We start from the raw sequence: 22923 nt of genomic DNA, 5'->3' as shown, positions 1-22923 counted from the left end.
TAATATGGATATCCATATTATTCGCCGGTTAACCCATTTTTTATGTGCATTGAATGGAATGGGTCGGATATTTTATCCATTTTGCATTATCTATTTTCGACCCGCCCATATCCAACCCGACCCACCTGTTTGCCATCCCTTTTAAACGAAGAATTACATTTAATTGAATGTGTATAAGGGGGTTAAAACATCCAAAAAAAGAGGGGACGCTGTACTCCGCCGGTTATTTGTAGGAAAATCCCTTTCTCTTCTATTAATCTCCTTCGATAATGGCTACAAATAATCCGCGATAAACTTCAAATTAACCTTATTTTTAATTCATTAATTTTTGATTTCATTGTGGGTTTTGATTTAGTACGACATTTGGGATGAAAAAAAAGTTAGATTTTGGTAAAAATAAAATTTTGGCCAAAAAATATCACATAACATATGATGATTTGAAAGATGATTATCCCATAGTGTTTGAATCCAAAAAAAATGCCTTTCTGAATTAACAATTGCCATTGACGTTCTCAAAGATGCAAGTTGTGCACATCCACAAACTACATTCAACCTTATTCTCTACAATGTATTGAATTGGTATTCCTTCGTTCGGATAAATTCAGGTAAGATATGTAAGAAGAATAAAAAGAAAGAAACGTAAAAAATAAATTTAGAAATAACAAGAGAGGGAGAATTTCATTGGGAATTAGATGGTGTAATGAAGAAAGGTGAAAAATGTAGAAGAAAGGTTTTAAAAAAAAAAAAAGAGGAAGAAAGGTGAAAATAAAAAGAAAATAAGGAGAAAATAAAAAAAATATATTTTTTAAAAAGTAAGTTAATTAGCCGTTACACACTATCAACTGGGCCATTTTTGATGACCTTTTCCGGCCGTCACGCACTCGGTTGCGAGTTATTACACATATTATGCATGATAATCCAACGAAGGGTTTTAGTATAAAGAAAAATATATCTTAGAAGGGATTTTGGAGACACCATATAATTCACATAGGAAACTAGCAAAAGTTGGATAGTTTAATGGAATTTTAGGATATTAACTCTTTTCTCTTTGGCTTTTTCTATCATTTAATAACAATAGTGTCTAGGTTATTTTTTGTAAATCTCGACTACTCTCGAATTTTGAGTACTCGCTATAACAATAATTTCGTCCACAAAAATTAAAGCAAATTAGAGAAATCATCAAATGTTTTTCGTCCCGATTGATTTTTTTGACTTATTCATTTTCCTTTTTTTGAGTAATTAGTTAGATTTTTATTACCAAATTGGAGTTATGTACAATACACAAACACTAAAAGTTGGACATCAAGTCCCAACCTTCAGTCTAAGCTTAGAAACTAAAATAGCAAAAAGATCATCTCAATAACAAAAGTAAATAGGCTGGGTAGTAGTTTAAGCTCTCTAGCCACTTTGCAATCTTCACCTTCATTGAACCTCTAAAATGGATTTCCTGAACTATTTGTCTAGCTACTACCTCAATACTCTGCTGCTTGCCCTAAAACACTCTATAATTCCTTTCTATCCACACACGGTAAATATCAGCCGCTAGTAGCATTCTGTATACCTCAGCTCTTGGACTTCTTCCACTAGCATATTGCGTAGCCCACTTTAGTTCATCTTCCCAAGCCATTGGGTTTTCAGTGACACCTATCCAGTAGAGTAGCTTCATCCAGAGTTGTGCAATGGTCTCACAGGTAAAGAATAAATGGGCCAAACTTTCATGGTCTTGCTCACATAAGGGACAAAATTGATCTTGAGTCACACCCCACTTGAATAATCTGTCTCTTGCATACAATCTCCAAAGTGCAGCTAATCTGTCACGACCTCAATTTTCCTCCGTAGGATATCGTGATGGAATCTAGTCTCTATGACTAGGTAAACCTAATAATTAATAACAACTTGACAGAAATAATTAACAAATACTAAAATAAGGCTGAATAACTGATATAAACTCCTGAAATTGAATCTCAACAAAATACTTTCCCAAAACCGGTGGAACTGAGTCATAAACTCTACAAAGTAAAACTAGAATATCTACTGTATAACTGTCTGAAAGAAAATACAACAGGAAATAAGAATAAAGGAAGGTGACTCCGAGGCATGCGGACGCCGAGCAGGCATACCTTGAAGTCTTAGTAAAGAAGCTAACAGATGATCACTAACGACCGGCACGAGCAGCGTACCTGGATCTGCATAAAAATATGCAGGAGATAGTATGAGTACACTACAACGGTACTAAATAAGTATCAAGCCTAACCTCGGTAGAGTAGCGATGAGGCCAGGTCAAAACACCTACTAGGATATAAATAAATAGTATGAAAATGTAATACGGATAAATAATGGAAGCGGAGAAATAACTGATGTGAAACAGTTAACAACATGAACTAATATCAGAATTATAAGTACGGAAATAACATAAAGAAATCAGTTAAGGAGAACCACAATGATCATATACAGACAATAACTGATAAAAACAAGGAAGAATAAAACCACAAGAATCACAACGAGGTACCACCTCGTGTATGATAAGAATTACCACTGAGGTACCGCCCCGTGTATATATATCAAGAATCACAACCGAAATACCGCCTCGTATTCACAATTCACAATCTCAATCCTTCCTTATACCGCCGCGTGAGCCTTACATTTGAAATAGGTTTTGAAAACAGATTTTTCGAAATAGCTACACGCACTTTAGCCCACCTTATGATGCTGTGTAGATTCACGTAGTTCCCCTACAAGCAACACACACATAAGTTCCACCTTATACCGCCGCATGCATATTAACCCCAAGCCTTATACCGCCGCATGCGCGTCAATATCATATCATAATAACAACTCGTACCACAAGTGACCATATATCATAACTTGCCAACAATCAACAATATCAATGTTTTCACAACAATAGCCCACGACTCCATCACAACATGTAAAAGAATATCAACAATAACAATGAATGAATAATTCTCAACAAGAAAGATATCTTAACAATTATCAACTTTGCTTCAAAATGATACGACTTCCACAACTTCAACATCAATAACTCAACAATAAGAAAGATAATGTGTAACTACGAACCAAATACCATTAACTCACAATGGAAGGAATACCATGGCTTCAAATGAGAATAATAGCAACGAAAGAGATAACTAGTAACAATGACTTCAAATAATAATAATTAACAATAAAAGAGATAACACATACAATGACTTCAAGTAATGATAATCAACAATGGAAGAGATGACACATATCAAATAAAGGGGCAAAAAGTTCAACTAAAGCATGAGAGCAATTTATCAAGTAAGATGTAGAACAAATGTTAAACAAATCAATTAGGGCATGTGAGGATAGACTAACACAAACAAGAATAGATTAACTATGAGAATTTAGAACATGATATGATATTTTAATTAAGGCATAAAAATAGTCTAAATAGCCTAAACCGGTCAAATACCACATACAACCCGTGTATCCACTTGTCACCTTGCGTATACAACTTTCACATAGCACATATGAATAAATCAATACCAATCCTAAGGGGTAGTTCCTCCATACAAAGTTAGGCAAGATACTTACCTCAACTAGGCCAATTAAACACTCGAAAATAGCTTTTCCCTTAAAATTCGCCTCCACACCGCTCAAATCTAACCAAAATTGACTTAATATAATCAACCAATGCTAGGAAAATTAATTACAATAGATAAAGCTTAGATATTTATACTTTTTCCCAAAAAGTTAATAAAGGTCAACCCGGGGCCCACCTAGTCAAAATCCAGGTTCAATGGTAGATTCCGATTATCCATGACCCCACGAGTTCATATATGTTATTAGTTTCAAAATCTAAGTCCAAATCGACTTTCAAAACTCAATTTTTTATTTTTCAAAAAACTTGACAAGATTTCACAAATTTTCACTTTGATTCATATGATTTTAATGTTAATATCTAAGATATATTGATAGAATATGATTAGAAATGGATTATAATCACTTAACCAAAGTTTGTAGGTAAATATTTTCTCTCCAAATCGCCTCCTACCGAGACTAGGGTTAAAAAATGAGAGAATGCTTTCAAAAATCCCGTCTCCCAGCCCTTTGTACCAGATGTAGATGTCGCATTTGCGACATAGGGTTCGCATTTACAAACCCTCATAATTGCGGACCAGGGATCGCATTTGCGAACCCTGACAGCCTCAAACATCATCGCATTTGCGATAAAAGGCTTCGCAATTGCGAAGTTGGGAACATCACAAAAGAGAACAAATGTTCGCAAATGCGAGCTAAGGAAATGTTTGTCAGACTTCGCAAATGCGAAGGGGAAGTCAAAATTGCAACATCTGAGCCCCCATTGTCACCTTCGCAATTATGATGCTGGTGCTCGCAATTGCGATACCTGAGCACTAGCAACACCATCAATCAAATTTCAGTTCAAAACCCTTCCGGAATATGTCTGAAACTCATCTGAGCCCTAGGGGCTCCAACCCAAATATCTACATAAGTCAAAAAATATCATACGAACTCGTTCACGCAATCAAAACATAAAAATAACATCTAAAACTACGAATCGGACAGTAAAACGCATGAATTTCAATGTAAAGTTCAAGAACTTCTAAAAGCACAACTAAACGTCTGAATCCTATCAAATCTACTCCAAACGACACCAAATTTTGCAGACAAGTTCTAAATACCATAACGGACCTATTCCAAGTCCCAAAAATCAAATTCCGAGTTCGATAACTAAAAGTCAACCTACGGTCTAACTTTTCAATTTCAAATTGCCAAATTTCGGCAAATCAACATAAATCAACCTACGGACTTCCAAAATCAATTCTGGGCATACGCCCAAGTCTGAAATCACAATACGAAGCTACCAGAGCCATCAAACAATAGTTCTAAGGTCATTTTCACAAAAAATCAAAGTTTGGTCAACATTCCTAATTTTTAACTTCTAAGTCAAGAATCAAAGGGTTCAAATCAACTCGAAAGCTTCCTGAAACAGAACTAACCAACCCCCAAGTCATAAAATCATAAACATACATGTGTGAAGCATAAAAATGGGGGGTTACGGGGAGCAATTACCTAAAATGACCGGTCGGGTCATTATATTATTTCCCTCTTAAAACAAATATTTGTCCTCGAACATGCATAAGGACATACCTAACGTGGTGAAAAGATGAGGATAACAATTCCTCATGTCGTGCTCGGTATCCCAGGTCGCCTCGTTGACCGGATGACCCCTCCATTGAATCTTTACTGAAGCAATGTTCTTTGATCTCAACTTCCGAACTTGTCTATCCAAAATAGCCACCGGCTCCTCAATATAAGTCAAATCCTCATCCAGTTAGACCGTGCTGAAGTCTAAAATATGAGACGGATCACCGTAATACTTTCGGAGCATAAAAACGTGGAACACCGGATGAACCACAGATAAACTAGGTTGCAATGCAAGCTTGTAGGATACCTCCTTAATCTTTTCAAGGATCTCAAAAGGTCTGATATACCTAGGGCTCAACTTTTTCTTCTTCCCAATCCTCATCACACCATTCATGGGTGAAACCCGGAGTAAGACTTGCTCTCCAACCATGAATGAAACATCACGAACCTTCCGATCCGCGTAACTCTTCTGTCTAGATTGGGCAGTACGAAGCTGATCCTGGATCAACTTGACCTTATTCAAAGCTTCTTTAACAAAATTTGTGCCTAATAACTTAGACTCTCCCTGCTCAAACCACCTAACTGGGGAACGACACCGTCTCCCATATAGGGCCTCATAAGGAGCCATCTGAATACTTGATTGGTAGCTATTGTTGTAGGCAAACTTTGCAAGCGGTAAGAACTGATCCCAAGAATCCCTGAAATCCATAACGCATGCACGAAGCATATCATCCAATATCTGAATAGTGCGCTCGGATTATCCGTCCGTCTGAGGGTGAAATGATGTACTCAACTCAACCCGTGTGCCTATCTCACACTGTACAGCTCTCCAGAAATGCGATGTGAACTGCGTACCCCGTTCAAAGATGATGGATACTAGTACTCCATGAAGTCGGACTATCTTGCGGATATAAACCTGAGCCAACTGCTCTGAAGAACAGGTAGTCACCACTGGGATGAAATGAGCTGACTTGGTCAACCTATTCACAATAACCTATACAACATCAAATTTCTTTTGAGTCTGTGGGAGCCCAACAACGAAGTCCCGGGTGATACGCTCCCATTTCCACTCAGGAATCTCAAGTCGCTGAAGCAAACCACCTGGTCGCTGATGCTCATACTTCACCTGTTGACAATTTAGGCACCGAGCTATATACTCCACTATGTCTTTCTTCATCCTTCCCCACCAATAGTGTTGCCTCAAGTCCTGAGACATGTTAGTGGCACCCGGATGAATGGAGTACCGCGAACTGTGGGCCTCCTGAAGAATCAACTCACGTAACCCATCCACATTGGGCACACATAATCGGCCCTGCATTCATAACACACCGTCATCCCTAATAGAAACATCCTTGGCATCACCGTGTTGAACTGTGTCCTTGAGGACAAGCAAATGGGGGTCGTTATACTGACGCTCTCTGATACGATCATATAGATAAGACTGAGAAACCACACAAGCAAGAACTCGACTAGGCTCTGAAACATCCAATCTAACAAACTGGTTGGCTAAGGCCTGAACATCCGATGCTAATGGCCTCTCTGCTGCCGGTAGATATGCTAACTACCTAAACTCTCCGCCTTTTGACTCAAGGCATCGGCTACCATATTGGTCTTCCCGGGATAATATAGAATGATGATACCATAGTCATTAAGCAACTCTAACCACCTCCGCTACCACAAGTTAAGATCTTTCTATTTCAACAGATGTTGTAGACTCTGGTGGTCGGTAAAGACCTTACAAGGGACACCGTACAAAAAATGCCGTCAGATTTTCAATGCGTGAACAATGGCTGCCAACTCCAAGTCGTGGACCAGATAGTTCTTCTCATGTGTATTTAGCTGTAGATACGCGTAGGCAATCAACCAACCGTCTTGCATCAACATCGCTCCAAGTCCAACACGCGACGCATTAGTACATAGTGTAAGACCCCAGGACCGTAGGCAACACCAACACTAGGGCTATAGTCAAAGCAGTCTTGAGCTTTTGAAAGCTTGCCTCACACTCCTCGGACCATCTGAAAGAAGCACCCTTCTGGGTCAATCTGGTCATAGGTGCAACAATAGATAAGAAACTCTCCACGAAACAATGATAATACCTGGCCAAACTAAGGAAACTCCGAATATCAGTAGCTGAAGACAGTCTGGACCAACTTTGCACTGCTTCAATCTTCTTCGGACCTACCTTGATCCCCTCACTCGACACCACATGACCCAAAAATGCCACCGAATCAAGCCAGAATTCACACTTTGAGAATTTTGCATACAACTGCTTCTCTCTTAAGGTCTGGAGCACGATCCTCAAATGTTGCTCATGATCTTTCCGATTACGGGAGTACACCAAAATGTCATCAATAAACACAATAATGAATGAATCAAGATATGGTTGGAATACACTATTCATTAGGTGCATAAATATTGTTGGGTCGTTGGTCAGCCCAAATGACATCAAAAAGAACTCGTAGTGACCATACCGAGTCCCAAAGGCAATCATTGAAATATCCGAATCCCGAATCTTTAGCTAATGATAACCTGACCACAAATCTGTAGCACCCCGAAAAAATTTTAAAGTACCTAAGTGCTATTAAGAAAGTTGATGTGTGCTAATTATATTATTTTATGTGCAGATGAGGACTATTAATATGATGGATATTAATTGGATATAATATCAAGTGTACGAGGTGTATGTGAAGTAATATAGGGCCTAAGGAGAGCCCTTGGGACAAGTCAAGTTGGAAATTTCATGATAGATTAAAGTTCCAAATGAGTACGCGCAAGACCTAATTTTGGACGAGTATATATATATATATATATATATATATATATATATATATATATATATATATATATAATGAGTTATGTGGTGGACAACCTATCAATATTTTTCTCACTCTTTTGGTGGTTTGTCAATTTGAATCTATTTTCTTTATGCTACCGAATAACGAAAAGGGGAACCGACTCATTCCTTCCTTGCGGAGGACGAATCAAGGCCTGAAGTTGGTTCGTCGCGCAAGAGGAGAGAAGGGTCAATAAGGATTTCATACCCTCGGTACTTTCTGCCAACTCGATTTCAATACTAAGTAAGCTCCTCATCGCATAAGTAAGAAAGTTCAGCTACAAATGGTAAAAAGAGAGGCAGACGAGAGTTCTAATAATTCTCTTCCTTCCATACAGGTCTGCGAGCGTCCTTTCTTACTTGAATGAAGAAAGACAGAACCTCTCTTTTCAGGTTTAGCTGTCAGTAAGAAACTCCTCAATCAAGATGAATGAGACATAGATCTGTTGAGTGAGAGAAAGGGAGATTTCTCTCTCTTAACTGGAACTACCCTATGCAGCTCCATCTTCAGCAGCTGCTCAATCTTTCATTTCGAAAAGAAAACTTGGATGTCATGGGACTTTCTTACAACTTTGTTCCTTTCGTTTTTTTCCATCTTTAGCAGTTTCATATTAATCGGTTTCATTCCGATCGATCAATCGAGATGGTTAGCTTGGGCGCTAATGGTATTTTATATTTAGAATACCTAGACTAATGACAATCTTCCTTACTTGAATTAGAATCTTAAGCAGCTCAATTCAGATCTTCACTGGTCTGAGATGGCCCTCTATTCAAGTACCACTTCTTCTACTCGAGCCTCGGCAGAGCCGTTTTGATCTCATTCGTATTCTAAGAAATTCTAAAGGACTCTTTCATATTGCACCGATGCTGGAAAAGATTGGACTATTCCCTACCGAGACAACATAAACTCTTCAACGGATCCTCCTTTTTCAACTAGAAGATCGCCTTTTCTTAAGGTTTCATACTACTACTCAAGTGATACATGAATTGCTCAGGAGAAGTTTTTCTAACCAGATTGAAATCGTGAGACTGTTCGGTTTTCTAGACCCATCTGCCGCCCTGGAGAAGGGGCACGGTTTTGAAATTGTTGAACTGGAGAAATGAGTTGGAAATGAGTGGAATGAAAGTAGACAAGTGAAGACCAAAAGAGACAGGCTTATGACTAAACACTACCCGGAACGAAGCCCAATCGATTCGAATCAGTCAGTCGAATAAATAAAGACTATAGTTCGCGATCAAATTGTTCGCTTCTATAGCGGTTCTGAATTCCATTTTGATAATGAAATATCTTCGAGTCTAGTTTCTAACGCTTTAAACCGTTCGTCATTTGGACATTCCTACAAGAAGTTTTGGTTTCATCATCAAATCCTCTAAACACAAAAATCACCAAAGTTGTGATTTTTAAGATTGATCTACTAGAGGTAATTCTAATGCTTCAAACTCGTTTATTATGATCAGTTAGAAGTATTTGAAGCATTTGTTACAAGTTTTAATGGTTGAAAGGTTGGATTATAAAACTCTGGTCCATGGCATGAATATTACTTTTTGAGAAAATGAGAGAGAAGATGAATAGTAATCTTGGCGATGAAATTGATGAATACAATAAACCTATGGACTTATTTGTTAGCAAAAGTTGGAAGTGATCAACTAAGTAATCACCCGGATTGTATATTTTGCAAGTGTTGATTATGGAAGACGATGAATAGTAACTTGGTGGCATTGGACAATTAATGTAGTATCATTAATGACTTCGAATGGGTATTAAAATATAAGATTGAAGTTGAATGGGCTAGCATGTGAATCTATTCGGCGATTTGAGTTGTTGGAGGCTTGTGGTCAACTTATGAGCCATAAATGAATATTGGTCAATATTTTAGGTCATACTTTAATGTAATTAGGATATCTAATTGTAGATATCGACTTGTTGGTGATGTTTGAGCATTTTAATCAACATTGGAACGATGGAAGATGATTGAAAGCTTGTGAATGTTAATAAAGTGAAAGTGAGGTAAGTTGATTAAAACTTACTCTTCTTGAGGGATCTTCTCTAAAAGCATGTTTCTAGTTAATGCGTAAGTTATTTGTAAATGTGCTTTCGTGCTCGTGGGGACAACAAGTACATATGTCTCCATGTACTAAAAAATTATGTTGCATATGTAGTGTCATGTCATTTTATTAAATTTTATTTTAAATCTTGTTGGCAAAATGACACTTAAGGTAAATGTTATAAGTTTTTATCAAAACTTACGTATTGATAAGAGTATACATATTTGAGTGCTAAATATAAGTTTTCATGGAAAGTATTTTTGTTGAAAATTGATAAATAGAATAGCACTTGTGGTATATTTTAAAGGTTGATGTTAAATTGCTAAAGGTTTTATTGTTTATTTAAATTTTATTCCAATAGTTTAGATTTTCTATTAATGCAATGATTTGATAAAAAAATAGATCATTTGAGGCTACTATGCTATGAATCTATTTTTGAAGTATCAAATATTTTGGGAGTTACTTGTGTTCACCGAGATTAACTTCGGATGTATTATGTTCGTCATCATGAAACTACACGTGCCGGTGTAGGCGTAGATGGCCACTTTGTGGTATAGACTACGACAAAGTGCTCTCCCTTGAGAGGGTACTATTTTGTGCTATTATTAGCATGGATGAGTCGATACGTACGACACTATAATGAGACGACCTGAGCAAGTAGGGTATATGATACTTGCCGCTAAGTACATAACCTAGTTGACCTTCTTGTGTCGGTGGTGGTATAGTACTCCCAGTGAAAGGTAAGGATGATTTTCTTATGCTTAGGAGCATCAGCACTAACATCTCTCACAAAGGCTAGATAAGAATCACACCCCTTCTCAACCATCCGCTGAGCCTTTAGAAATGACATGACCCTGCTAGGAACATAATCCAACGCACCCCTCCACTCTAACTGTGGCAACCTTGGCATAGCCAATGTCATAGCCTTGGTGTGACAATCTAGGATAGCATGATAGGGCGACAACCAGTCCATGCCCAAGATAACATCAAAGTCTATCATACTAAGTAACAATCGATCAACTCTAGTCTCAAAACCACCAATAACAACTAAACACGGCCGATATACACGATCAATAATAATAGAATCTCCCACAGGCGTGGACACATAAACAGGAGAACTCAAAGAATCACGTGATATATCCAAATACGGAGCAAAGTATGATGATATATATGAATAAGTGGATCCCGGATCAAATAAGACTGATGCATCTCTATAGCAAACTGGAACCATACCTGTAATGACTGAGTCTGAAGCAACTGCCTCCATCCTACCCGAAAAAATATAGAATATGGCATGGCCTCCCCCTCTAGGGCGACCTCTACCCGCACGTCCCCCACCCCTAGCTGGCTGTGCAGGTAGAGCGGCAACTGGGGCGGCAATCATGGACTGAGAAGTCTGCGGACCTGACTGAATCTGTGGAGCCTAAGTAGTCTATGGAGGTGCACCCCTCCTGAGTGTGGGGCAGTCTCTAACCATGTGACGGATATCACCACACTCAAAGCAAGCTCTCGATGGGCGTGGCTGCTGGGAGTAGCTCGGGCCTGATCGGCTAGACTGGCCGCTGAAGGCACACCGTGCAGGAGGTGCACTAGAAAGTGGCTGAGCAAAGTGGGCAACCTGAGATCTCGGAATAACCGGAGCACCACTAAAAGCTGGAAGTGATGAATGAACTGGACAACTCACATACCCTCTACCATGACGGACTGTAGCTGTAGCGTGACCACCACTAAATCCTCATATACCTCGAGGCCTCTTGGCCTTCCTGTCCTCTTTCTCATGGCCCCGCATACCCTCCAACCTTCGTGTGATCTCTACCACTTGTTGATATGGGGTATCTGTCTCCAACTCTCGAGCCATGCTGAACCTTATACCATAGTTGATCCCCTCGATGAATCGACAGACTCGCTCTCTGACTGTAAAAACTAAGGCAGGTGCATGTCTCGACAAGTCACTGAATCAGACAATATACTCCGACACTGTCATAGTACCCTGGCGCAGCCGCTCAAACTCCGCGCGCTATGCATTCTTAAGGGTCTGGGGAACAAGCTCCCTCAAGAATAACTCTGAAAACCGAGTCCATGTAATCAATATAAATCAACCTACGAACTTCTAAAATCAATTCTGCGCATACACCTAAGTCCGAAATAAGAATACGAAGCTACCAGAGCCATCAAAATACAGTTCCTGAGTCGTTTTCACAAAAGTAAAAGTTTGGTTAATAATCCTTATTTTTAACTTCTAAATCAAGAATCAAAGGGTCCAAATCAACCTGAAAACTTTCCGGAACAAAACTAACCAATCCCGCAAGTCATAAAATCATAAACACACATGTGTGAAGCATAAAATGGGGGGTAACGGGGTGCAATTACACAAAAGGATAGGTCGGGTCGTTACACAATCCCAATATGAAAATCTATTTGGGTAGACCTTGGTTGTTACACACAAGTTTCCTCCATGCTACTTTCTGGAATGTACTCCTTAATTTCAAGTAAAATTGCTTTGTAGAGAACTTCTCCATATTCTGTACCTCATTCAATATATAGCTTGCTTCATTAAAGTACTTTGTGGCTTTCAAAATCTTCTGAACAATCCAAGATGCTTGCTTTGGGACATCTTCAAACATATTCATGTTCCTCCCATAGTAAAAATGAATCCACTTCACCAAAACCATAGTAAAAATGAATTCACTTCACCCAAAGTTTATCTTTTTTCCTACATATATTCCACAACAATTTACTAATTGCAGCTTTATTCCAAACTGCAATGTCTAGAATATTTAAACCACCTACGGACCTTGGATAGTGGATCCTATCCCAAGCTAACAAAGCTTTTTTGACAACTCAGTACCACAAGACCGAAGGAAATTCCTACAAGTAGCTTCAATGAATTTAACAACTTTCTTAGGTAAGATGAAGTTCTGCGCCTAGAAGACTTATATGGAGAACAACAATGACTTTATCAATTGGGATCTGCCAGCATAGGATAAAAATCTAGTAGTCCAAGATTTAATCCTTCCCAATATTTTATCCAAAAGAGGCGGGCATTGAACAACAGATACTCTCTTGGTGCTTAGAGGGGAGAAATTTTATTTTGTATCGTACATTCCACATTATACTTATGTGAGGCCCTTAATTACTTGACAAGTGGATTCATGGGTCTCATTTATTTACTTTGAAGATAAAACTAAAAAGGCAATTTAAAAGTCATTTAATATGCATAACTAAAGACAAAAGTAAGTAATAACACAATAATCAAAATGGTAAGAAAATATATGCATTTAAAAAGCTAATCATGCTTTTACTTCCTAAGCTAAAACATATATTTGAGTTGGAAAAATATGAACGCCAAGTCGAGACAGAAATTGAAAAAATATGCTAACTTATATTTATTTTTTTTGGATATGAAAACAGAACTTCGTTGAATAAATTTTTTGAAAATACTTTTTGACCATTTATCGATTTGTGCATGTCATTCTTCCGCAAGGACTTTGCTAATTTTTTTTATATCGTTCCAATTTTATTGGATGTCTCCGAAAAAATAAACTTTGTTTAACAATAATCTCCAAATTAAAATCAAAATCAAAGTCAACCCTCGATCCAATTAATAAAAATGTACAAAATTAAGTGTCAAAATAAACAGCGATAAAAGCCGAAGCAGTGGCTTCATTATTCCACCGTGACTTGCACCAAACCTTCTCTAACTTGCTCAATCTAATCATTGCCATTTAATTACTCTATGCCTAATCATTATCATCATTACTCCAAATATTAGGCATTATCTCCTAATTCAAGAGGCGGAAACGAATTCTAGCATACAAAAATCTTTGTTTTCCATATCAGTTTACTTATTCTTGAAATCCAAACTTTTAGCCTAACTCCACTTATTAATTAATCATTGTCAATTCATTATGTCTTCCCATAACCATTGCTATAATTATTATCATGATGTAAATGAAAAAAACAATATATCAATTGGAACACAGTAGTACAATATGTTTATATGAAAATATGCATACCTTATTCTTTCTTTTCCCCAAATCGTGATAGCCGCCGTAAGAATTTTCAGAACTCTTTCTGTTAGTTTAGCCATTTGATCTCTTTTTTTTTTCCTCTCTTAATTTATAAGACCTAATTTACTCCTTTTTCCCTACACCTTAGGTTTTTGGACGTGGGCCACAGGGGCGGCTCAAGAAGATTGGTGGCCTGAAGCCAATTTTTAATCTGGGGTCTTTCAGAAGGGAAAAAAATCATCTATATTTTCAATTGAAGTCTATTTTTCTAGCTTTTTAAGATGTAAAGTTGTTAATAGTTTCTTTTATAAATAATTTAATCTCTCCTAAGATATTGTTGATCTTAGATAATAGAACCATATTCAAGAAGTTTATAACTTGATATCGAAATAATTTTTGATATACTAATATACTTGTTGAAACGCTTGAAACCTGAGGGGAAAAAAAGGAAAAAAAGAATGCGCAATATAGTTTTATTCAACGGTACTCTTCAACTCTTGTTTTTTATAGAAAAAATATAACTCTTTTCTTTCTACAAAGAACAATATAACTTATCTATAAAACTTAAGCTTTTTAGCAGAAACCAAGAAAGAGAATATAAGAATGTAGTACACATTTTATGATGAGAAAGATAAAAAATAAAACTTGGACTATTGAAGATACCAAAAAACGGATTCTAAAAGTGTCACGACCCAATTTCACCTATAGGTCGTGATGGCGCCCAACACTACAGCTAGGCAAGCCAACAAATAAATTAAACATATATCAATTATTTTCAGAATAAGTTTCTAAGTAATTTTATTATTTTACTAGCAATATTCAAGAAATTAGAAAAGATACCGATTAACTTAAATTCAAGAAAAATAATACAATTCCAAATTGTACCAATGTGTGTACTAAGACCTGGTGTCACAAGTGTATGAGCATCTAGTAGATTATACAAAACTTCAAATACTGTCTGAAATAAAATAGACAGAATATAAATACAGGAAGAGACACTGGTAGTTGCAGAACGGCTCAGAAAGGCAGCTCACCACTACGCCTCTGGATAACATGGGTGTAAGATGATAGGTCCTCCACTAATACTTGCCTCAGGTCCTGTACAAAAAGTGCAGCAAGTATAGTGTGAGTACGTAAACAACGTGTACCCAATAAGTATCAAGCCTAATCTCGAAGTGGTAGAGACGAGATGGTCGACTTTGACACTCACTAAGGATCAACAATAATAAATGGAATGAAATAGAATTATTTAAATCAGCATGATTCACAGAGTTAACAATAACTTTATTCAATTAGCAGAAATAACAAAAATCCTTCAAACGCAATAATTTCCAATCTATTAATTAAATTCACAAACTGCAATTAAAATATCAAGGTATCGTGTAATTATTATTATTATTAGGCACGTTTTCTGCCTAGGTCGTACGATCCGATCCAGAGTGTTGTGTACACTGCCGAGGGACATGCGGCGCGATCCATCGATGCATCTATCCTGTCGAGGCGTTCGGCCCGCTCCACAAGAAAGGAGGACATTTTCTTATGTACCTCCGGAAGGAGAGTATATTTATAATAAGATAAATTCGGGAGGAATGAACAATTTCTTTTAACAATTAATTAATTTAAACAGAAAATTAAGCATATGAGATTTTCATCCTTTAATATTTTTACCTAACAATTCATAATATATATATATATATATATATATATATATATATATATATATATATATATATATATATATCAAATAATTTTAATTAAGTAAAGAATACAACTTGCACAAGTAATTCATGCTTTTGAGTCCTAAACTACCCGGAGTTTAGCATTAATAGTAGCTACGCACTGACTCTCGTCACCTCGTGTGTACGTAGCCCCCCACAATTAGTAATAATTATTAATTTAATTACCTATGTGGTAATTTCCCCCTCACAAGATTAGACAAGAGACTTACCTCGTCTCAAAGTCCACTTTTCCGATTACCACGTCGCGTTAAATTCACAATTCGGTGCCGAAAATCCAAAGCTATCCAAATTTTATACAAAATAATTAATATATGTTCAAAAATTCAAATTTAGGCAATTAAATAAATTACCCTAACCAAAACGATAAAATTCCTAAAATTCACCCGGGCCCACATGCCCGGATTCTAGAAATTTTCGGATGAAAACGTTACCCATAATCTCAAGAACTCAAATATATAATTTCTACCCAATTCTATAACTATTTTTGTGGTTAAAATCCCATTTTTATAAAAATCTAGGTTTTTCATCTAAACCTTTGATTTCTAAGATTTACTAATTATAATCTACCCATAATCTATGTATTTAATTCAAAGTGTAAAGAATTAACTTGCCTTAAAGTTGCTAGTCGAACTCCCCTCTCAAAAAGCTCTAAAATCGCCCAACAATGGAAGAAATGAGGTTAAAAATGGTGAAACCCCATTTTAAAGACATTTTGCCCAGCACTGATGACCCCTTCTTCGCGAACGCGATCAAGGATTCGCGTTCTCGAAGGCAAAATTCCATAGCCTAAAATTTACCCTTCGCGAACGTGACATGGGTCTCGCGAACGCGAAGGCCTACGCTGACTGAGCATCGCGAACACGACATCTCTTTCGCGAACGCGAAGAGTAAAGCTCACTGGCCCTCCCTGGCCCCATTTCCCCTACGCGAACGCGAGGTGGGGTTCGCGAATGCAAAGGACAATATGCCACTGCCCCAAATCCTTCTTCGTGAACGCGATTTCCCTCTCGCGAACGCGAAGAAGGAAACCAGAACTGGAAAAATTTGGTTTCTAGTTTTAGCTCCGGGCGGTCTGAAACACACCCGAACCCCTCGGGACACCGTCCAAAGGCACCAACAAGTCTGTAATCATAACATGGACCTACTCGAACTCTCAAAACGCGTAAAACAATAACAAATCCAAGAATCACACCCCAAAACCAAATTGGATCAAACTTTGAACTTCAAGTTTTCCAAATTCTCCGAATGCGCCGAATCATACTTAGACTACTCGGAATGACACCAAATTTTGCGTGCAAGTCTTAAATCACTATAAGGAACTATTCCCAAACTCGGAATTCCAAACGAACTTCATTTACTCAAAAACCTACTCCAAACCAAATTTAAAGAACTTTGAACCTTCAAATAGTTGATTTTTACTATTAAGAGCCAAAACGCTCCTAGGTTATCCAAAACCCGATTCGAACATACGCCCAGGTCCGAAATCATCATACGAACCTATTGGAACCGTCAAATCCTATTTCCGGAGTCGTTTTCTCAAAATGTTGACCGAAGTCAAACTTGGCCTTTTAAAGCCAACTTAAGGAACTAAGTGTTCCGATTTCAACTCAAACACCTCCAAATCCCGAACCAACTATTCTTGCAAGTCATAAATTATTAAAAGCACATACGAGGAGTTTTATTTTAGGGAACGGGGTTCTAATAGTTAAAATAATCGGTTGGGTCATTACAAAAAATTTATTACACGTTTTTTAGTGAGAAATGTAAAAGGAGAATAATAATATAGGTACCTCACTAATAATGTCAGTCATAAAATTTAAATAATGAAAAGTTTTATATTCACGACAAGGGTTTAGGGGGAGTGATTCTCTTTCTCTAATTTTCGCTCAAACGGTTAAATCACTACTAAATTAAAAATTATCTTTACTTTTTATAAAATATTTTTTTTATTTTAACATACCCAATATATTTATACCCTTCCTCTAAAGATTGTTGTGAGGTGTATATGATCCAACTTACCTTAATTAGATATATCAGGTTCGAGTCTTGTAGTTAAAGAAAATCCTGTTAAAATGTGTTCTCTCTTTTACTAGGCCTTATGCGGTAGGAATCTAGATTAGTCAGGGTCTCAATACAAATACGAGTAGAAAACAAAAAGATAAATTTGTGGCCCTCAAAATTTGGGGAGGCCTAAAGCCATTGCTTTAGTGGCTTGATCCTTGGGCCGCCCCTGGCTGGCCATGTGTGGGTCTAGCCTTTTTCTTTACCATTATTTAATAGGAATTTTTACATTTCTATACACTATTTTAATCTTTATTACCCTCCCTATTCAAGTTTTAATATAATTACATATTATATACCTAATTACCAATTATGTATATTTTTAGGCATTTAATGATAATAATTAGTGTCCTAAAATCACTCTAACGTATCTTCCACTCCCCCACGTTTCTCTCTCCACAAACCCCCCTCTCACGAATCTTGCACTCACCCACGTTTCTCTCTCCACAAACTTCAGTATCCCTCTATTAACGCCTATTTCCACTATTCTTCAAAAATCAGTCTATATTTTTTCACTCTTCTTCAAAAATCCCTCTCCATTTTTATAGATTCAAGCTCTAAATACTCTACCACACACCTCCATTAACGTCTGTTGCTTGCTTAACTTTCAATGAAGAAGAAAATACTTTCGAAGACCTGCCCTAATTCCAGTAAGAGAGCAGCAATTCCACCATTGGTAGCTATTAAAAAGCTTTGAAGCTTTGCATTCGAATTTGGATTTTTAAAAATCATTATTTGTTCGGATTGGGTGTTGTTGCAAACAATTGAGAATATTGTTTGGAGTTTATATCTCATTTTTGAGGGTGTTTTGGTGAAGATTAGACTTGATTTTGGCTGAATTTCAGATTAAAACTCGAAGAAGAAGAAGAAGAAGAAGAAGAAGACATGGCATACATTATACTTACGAAATTGTAGTAAAGTTGTAGTAAAATTGTAAAAAAATTGTATTCTGTTATTTATATATATTTTTTTATTTAAATATTGTATGAAAGTTGAACAATATTGTATAAAAATTATATTTAAATTGTATGATATTGTAATTGTATATAACTGGGTAGAAATAACGTATGAAAGTTGAGATAAGTTGTATAATATATAATTAGTTGTATGAAATTTATTTTTACTATGTATAAATTAGATACAAAATATACAAAAGACATTGTATAAAATTTGTATAAAAATTATATTTTAGTTGTATGATATTGTAGTTGTATTTAACTATATAGAAATAATGTATGAAAGTTATAGATAAGTTGTGCTTTTACATTGTGCTTTTAAGCTCTTTGCCTAAACGTGTTAAAACTGTTTAAAACATTACTTAATTTCATGAAGTACCTTGCAACTTAATTCAGATCGACTTCTCATAAAAGGTAAACTTGCCTATCTTCAGCATTACATGCGAGAAGGATTCCATCTTATTTTGTAGGAAAAAGTATAACCATTGTTGAGTATGATTTTGTAGAATAATGCCCTCCACATATATTCTATCCAACTAGGGCTGTCCTATTAATTATTACTCCTACCTCAAGAAAGTGAAAATCATAGGATATAATTCTTTGGAAATGAGTGCCCTTCTGATTTTGTATTTTGAATAGCAACTTCAACAAGTTCTTAATTGGATAATAATTAAATAGACTTGATAGACATGGAATAGAGTCCGATTCCCTTTTAAGTATTTAAATTAAAATTTTGATTTTATCCTGAATCCTGATAAAAAGAACTTGTAAAAAGTTATCCCCAAATATTAATCTAATCTTCCTATTAATTATAGAGGAATTCTTACTAAATTCCAACGTAAAACTGAAGGGTTAAAAAAAAAGAAGAAGAAAAAGGATTAGAAGAAATAACACAAAATTGTAAGCACTATTAAGACATGGTTACGTGATCAACCAGATGAAAGAGTTGTCCACTGACTTGATCACTAAATTGCTACAAGGGTGGAAGATCTGGAGAGAAAAGGGGAAAGAGAAGAGAAAAAAGGAAAAAGGTATAACTAAATCCCTTGATTGAATGCACTAATAATGGATTGAGAGCCTTTTAAGATGGAATGTATATATTTTGTAAGCAAAACTTGTTTACGTCGGGTAATTAACTAAACATGGATATTTTTTGTAATAAAATTTTAAATAGTGTATAGGAATGTAAAAATCCCTATTTAATATTCTAAATATTTTTCTATTCAATATAATATGTGTAATAGTTAATTAGGCTCACTAATCACTTATTTAATACACTATCTTATATGTTATATTAAGTAGCTTAGTACTTTTCTAATAGCCAAAAATAAATTAATTCACTAATCTCACAATTAATAAGTATAAAAAAAATATTGGGTTATTAAATTCAATACCACCTGCTTCATTTTGAAGGTATGAACAACTTTTTTAGTGCGTATACCATGCAACCACATCTATATTTTAACCTTTGCCATTTCTTTTTTTGATAATCGGAACACGACGGGGATTGCCCTTCGCAAGAACAAAGAAATAAACATCTAGTTAATTCTTTGTTTCTGTTATAAGTTTTTGCACCTTTTCGAACACCAAAACCTTTTGCCACAGCATAAGAATTGCAAGCTTCATATGATTCATTTTGAGAACAAAATTTCCTCCCAATCTTAAAAGCAAAGTCGTTGTCGATGTTAATCACATTACGAACCAATGTAGAACAGCAATAAAGTGAAATATTTACATATAAATAACAATAAATATATAAGATTAGTTTTATCATTCTCTAAAATAATGGGAAGACTAAAAAAATTACGTAATCGAAGAGAATTTCGAGATACGAAAGTCTTACTTAATTGCGTAAAGTTCACATCGTCAGCAGCATGTAAATCCTCCATATCAATTCTTTGAGCAAAAGGTTATTTTGCTCTTCCTCAACACAAGTAAAGGAAAATTCATGTGCGCTGCCGAACAGAAGTAAAAGTTATTAGCTTTTTAAATGCATATATTTTCTTGCCATTTTGATTATTGTGTTATTACTTACTTTTATCTTTAGTTAGGCATATTAAATGATTATTAAATTGCCTTTTTTTGTTTTATATTCAAAGTAAATAAATGAGACCCATGAATCCATTTGCCAAGTAATTAAGTGTCTCACATAAGTATGACGTGGAATGTGAGATACAAAATAAAAATTTTCTTTTACATATTCTTTTCTTTTGTTTTTACAACTTTTTCCCCTATTCTTTCAGATGCCCCATTTTCAAATGTGTCGGTGCAACCTGTGGTGTCGACATAATTTCTTGAGGTTTTGCTGTCAAAACCGAAGAGCTAACAAAAGCAAATGTAATAATGGAAGAGAAATATGAATTATTGATAGATTGAATATTAATAGCTTGTTTGGCCAAGTTTCTAAAATTAGCTTATTTTGAGAAAAATATGTTTTCAAAAGTATTTTTGGTGTGTTTAGCTAATTAATTTGAAAAGTATTTATGAGTTGCAATTAGTGTTTGACCAAGTTTTTAAAAAGTGTTTTTAAGCGTACTTTTCACAAAAATATTTTTCAAAAAATACTTTTGGGAAGAAATTACTTTTTTCTATTTCTAAAAAATTATTTTTGCTTCTACTCAAAAATATTTTTCCCCTCTAAAAATTTGGTCAAACATTTAACTTTGGGAGAAAAAATATTTTTAGTCAAAAAAAAAAAAAGTTGACCGGAAAAAAACTTAGACCAAACATACTATAAATCTTACTAACCGGCCCATGCGTTTCTCTATCTTAGTTACAACTTCCAAGCATGATACAGGAAAGGTTGTTATAATTATTGAATACAAAGATACGACAGTAGGTTTGTAAAACATAATTAGAGGCTGTCCCAAGCATATTTTTGCAATTTATCAAATGGACAGGTAATCAACCAAGGGCGAAGGTATAAGCACATGTAATAATTTTTGCTTAAATAATATATTATTTTATAAAATTTATTAATTATGTATACATATTAAATTTAGAACCTTATTAGCATTTAAAGTCATTTTAAAATTTCGAACTCATAAAATTAAAATCCTAGTCCCGTTATTAAAATCAACTAGACTTAAACCAGATATCTGTATATTTACAGAGATCATTCATATGAATTAATACCTCTACTTTTTGTATGTTATCGATTTGCTTATCACACATCTTTATTGGAGTGGTGAGCACCCTCCACTTCCAACCAAGAGGTTGTGAGTTCGAGTCACCCTAAGAGCAAGGTGGGAAGTGTTGGAATTTTAAGCTTGTGTAGCTTAAAGAGGGTGAATGAGAAATGTAGGAAAAATGAAATATTTGAGTTTTCCTTGGCAAAGGGACATTGTCCCATATCGGAGGAAGAAAAGGCTTTTGATGGGTATATATATAATTGCTCTTCTTCTAGCTCTTAAAGAGTTAAGAAAAGGGCAAGCCTCGCGCCGTCGTCGCTCGGCTCGGCTTCGGCTTCAGATTGATTGATTAATCTTTTTGGACAAAATGACCCGCGACCCGGTTCGCTCAGGCCCGTTTTCTTTCCCGGATTATTTTAAATATATTTTTCCCGCAATATTTCAAATAACCATTTTTCCAACAGCCATGGTTATTTCTGAAAGGTTGCAAACCTTTTCAGAAACAATGCCAACAACTCTATTAATAGAGTTTGAATCCCAGAATCTTTCCTTACGAAATTTTCTGAGCTTCTTCTTCTTCTTCTGCACAATAAATTTCAGTGTGTTTTACAGCCTTCGAGTGGCTCGCTGTTCACCGGCGTTTTGGTACCAATACTCCGGTGAGTTAAATCGTTCTATCCTAGGAGGATGTATGCCAGCATCTCGGGTACTTGAGGGGAATAATTTTCTTAAGGACACACTGTGAATTCAGTGGGCTCGATTTATTCCTATACTGTTTTTCCAAAATTTATTTCGTTAATCAAGTATTACTAACTTTCTGTTTTGTTTTTCCAGAAAGTTTAATTGTTTATTACAACAATACAGAAGTATAACATTCTTAAGGAAATCATTTTTTTTATATTCTGTATTTTGTTTGTAGAGATTAAAATCTGTGTGGTTTTCTACTCCTTCTGAATTTTACTATTCTGATTTGAAGATATAAAAAACTTCATCAAAGTA

At 35.8% G+C, this 22923-nt stretch overlaps 1 non-coding gene across 1 annotated transcript; it reads right to left on the bottom strand.

Annotated features, from left to right (window-relative positions):
* Positions 1–13464: 13464 nt before the first annotated feature.
* LOC117276069 (U6 spliceosomal RNA) lies at positions 13465–13571 on the bottom strand. Its single transcript, XR_004506294.1, has one exon. It is a non-coding gene; the product is annotated as a U6 spliceosomal RNA (small nuclear RNA).
* Between the last annotated feature and the right edge of the window lie 9352 nt (positions 13572–22923).

The sequence above is a fragment of the Nicotiana tomentosiformis genome, chromosome 3 (assembly GCF_000390325.3).
Source record: "Nicotiana tomentosiformis chromosome 3, ASM39032v3, whole genome shotgun sequence".
NCBI lineage: Eukaryota > Viridiplantae > Streptophyta > Magnoliopsida > Solanales > Solanaceae > Nicotiana > Nicotiana tomentosiformis.
Note: the sequence above shows the minus strand (reverse complement) of the source record. Positions and strands in the feature narration are given on the sequence as shown.